Source organism: Carlito syrichta, unplaced genomic scaffold (assembly GCF_000164805.1).
Source record: "Carlito syrichta isolate Samal-C Ts95f unplaced genomic scaffold, Tarsius_syrichta-2.0.1 Scaffold89697, whole genome shotgun sequence".
NCBI lineage: Eukaryota > Metazoa > Chordata > Mammalia > Primates > Tarsiidae > Carlito > Carlito syrichta.
In genome coordinates, this window is record NW_007033793.1 from 156,437 (window position 1) to 159,824 (window position 3,388).

A 3,388-nucleotide genomic window follows, 5' to 3' on the forward strand; every position below is an offset into this window, starting at 1 on the left:
CCAGTCTGGGCAACAGAGTGAGACTCCAACTCAAAAAAAAAAAAAAAAACTCCAGTATCATCTAGGTGTGTTGGCTCACACCTGTAATCCCAACACATTGGGAGGCAGAGGCCAGAGGATTGCCTGAGATCAGGAGTTTCAGACCAGCCTGAGCAACATGGTGAGACCTCGTCTCTACAATAAATCAAAAAAACAAACAAACAAAAAAAAACAGCTGGGCATGGTGGTGCACGCCTGTGGTTCCAGTTACTTGGAACACTGAGGTGGAAGGATCACCTGAGCCCAGCAGGTGGAGGCTACAGTAGCTGTGAGCATGCCACTGCACTCCAGCCTGGGCGACAGAGTGAGATTCCAACTCAAAAAAACAAAAATAAAAAACAAACAAGCCAAAAAAACCCTCCAGTGTCAGTAACTGTGAGCTAAGACCAAATACAAAAACAAAAGACATGACTGAGCACAGTGGCTCAGCCTGTAATCCCAGCACTTTGGGAGGCCGAGGCAAGAGGATTGCCTGAGCTGGGGAGCTCGAGATCAGCCTGGGCAACTTAGTGAGATCTCACCTCTATGATAAATCAAGAAAATAAGCCGGGCATGGTACCATGCTCCTATAGTTCCAGCTACTTGGAAGTCTGAGGTGGAAGGATCACCTGAGCCCAGCAGGTCAAGGTTGAGGTGGTCATGAGTGTGCCACTGCACTCCAGCCTGGGCAGCAGAGTGAGACTCTAACTCAAAAAAAAAACCCCAAAAAACAAAAAAACCTCCAGTGTCAGGAACTGGGAGCTAAGACCAAATACTAAAACAAAAAAGGCCAGGCATGGTGGCTCATGCCTATAATCCCAGCACTTTGAGAAGCCAAGGTGAGAGGACTGCCTGAGTCCATGGGTTCAAGACCAGCCTGGGCAATTTGGCAAGACCTCATCTGCACAATAAATGAAAAAATTTGCCGGGTATGGTGCCATGTGTCTATAGTTCCAGCTACTTGGAAGACTGAGGAGGAAGGATCATCTGAGCCCAGCAGGTCAAGGCTGCAGTGGCCTTGAGCGTGACATAGCCTGGGCACAAAAGATGTGGCCAGGCACAGTGGCTCAGCCTGTAATTCCAACACCTCGGGAGACCGAAACGAAAGGATTGCCTGAGCCCAGGGATTTGAGACCAGCCTGGGCAACTTGATAAGACCTCATCTCTACATTAAATCACAAAAACTAGCCAGGCATGGTGGCGTTTGTCTGTAGTTCTAGCTACCTAGAAGACTGAGGCAGAAGGATCACCTGAGCCCAGCAGGTCGAGGCTAGGGTGGTCATGAGCATACCACTGCACTCCAGCCTGGGCCACAGAGTGAGACTCTGACTCAAAAAAACAAAAAATGTTCCTGAAAGGGTAAACTGAGGCAAGGCATGCCGGTGTCACGGGAATAATGCAAGATTGCAATAAGGAAGAAAGAAGTAAAGTTTATTATTCACCTTTCACAGATGGAAAGGGGGACAACACCCCAAGGCAAGTGTGGTGGTATGGCAGGTAAAGACTAGGAATATTTTTTTTTTTTTTAGTTGGAGTCTCACTCCATCGCCCAGGCTGGAGTGCAGTAGTACGCTCACGGCCACCGCAGCCTTGGCTTGCTGGGCTCTAGTGATTCTTTTGCCTCAGCCTTCCAAGTAGCCGAAACTACAGGCACACACTACCACGTCTGGCTAATTTTTTGATTTATGGTAGAGATGATGTCGTGCCAAGTTGCCCAGGCTAGTCTTGAACCCATGGGCTCAGGCAATCCTCTCACCTAAGCCTCCCAAGTGTTGGGATTACAGGTTTGAGCCACCGCGCCCGGTCAAGACTAGGAACATTTAAGGTCTCTAAAGCCAACCACTAAAGCTAAAGGGCTTAAACCCAGAGGAGGTTTGGGCCAAAGGGAGTGACCAAAATTGTATTCTTTGGTTTCTTTACTTTTCTTTTTTTTTGAGTTGGAGTCTCGCTCTGTCACCCAGACTGGAGTGCAGTGGCACACTCTCAGCCACCGCAGCCTCAACCTACTGGGCTCCAACGATCCTTCCGTCTCAGCCTTCCAAGTGGCTGGAACTACAGGCACGCACTACCATGCCCAGCTAATTTTTAATTTATTGTAGAGATGAGGTCTCGCCAAGTTGCCCAGGCGGGTCCTGAACCCACGGGCTCAGGCAATCCACTCACCTCAGCTTCCCAAGGTGCGGGATTACAGGCTAAGCCACCAAGCCCGGCTTCTTTGGTTTCTATAGCAGTCACATAAATTATATCTCTTGACATTGCAGGCATCAGCATTCCATGACCTCAGGTGGTGAGCCGGGGTAGTCACGCTTGGGTAATAACAATATATGAATAAGCATGGCTCCTGGTGGTGTGCTGGAGGTCATCACAGGCAGCTGATGACAAAGTATTAATACAGATGCCAAAAAAAAAAATAAATTGTTAGCAAGCAGGACATGGGTCCATATAATCGCTAATTCCTAAAACTAAAACATTCTTTTCATTAATGATTACATGGCCAAAAGCATACAGGGTGTGCAAGCTCTGTAGCAAGGGGATTTCAAAGAGTGAGGCCTTAGCAAAATGACTGTGCTGTTTTATTTATTTATTTATTTTTGAGTTGGAGTCTCACTCTGTTGCCCAGACTGGAGTGCAGTGGCTGCTCCCGACCACCGCAGCCTCGACCTGCATGGGATCCAGTGATCCTTCCGCCTCAGCCTTCCGAGTAGCCAGAATTACAGGCGCGCGCAACCACGCCCAGCTGACTTTTTGATTTATTGTAGAGATAAGGTCTTGCCAAATTGTCCAGGTGGGTCTCGAACCGCAGGCTCAGGCAATCCACTCACCTCAGCCTCCCAAAGGCGTGGGATTACAGGCTGAGCCACCAAGCCCGGCTGGCTGTATTGTTTTAAAATGGCTACATTCAACAAATATACTCTACACTTTAGAAGTTCCCTCCTTTCGGTTCCTATCATCCCTACCATGAAGGATATTATAAGCGTTTTAGAAGCTCTATATCAGGAACCGGGATAGAAGATACCAAATATATATATATTTCTTATCATGTCACAGATGGATTATTATATGCATCAACTTGACTGGGTCATGGGGTGTCCAGATATTTGGTCAAACATTTTTCTGGGTGTTTCTATGAGGGTGGTTTGGGGTGTGGTTGACAATTTTTTTTTTTTTTTTTGAGTTGGAGTCTCACTCTGTCACCCAGGCTGGAGAACAGTGGCATGCTCATGGCCACTGCGGCCTCAACCACCTGGGCTCAGGTGATCCATCCACCTCAGCCGTCTAAGTAACTGGAACTACAGGCATGTGCCACAACGCCTGGCTAATTTTTTATTTATTGTAGACATGAGGCCTTGACAAGTTGCCCGGGCTGGTC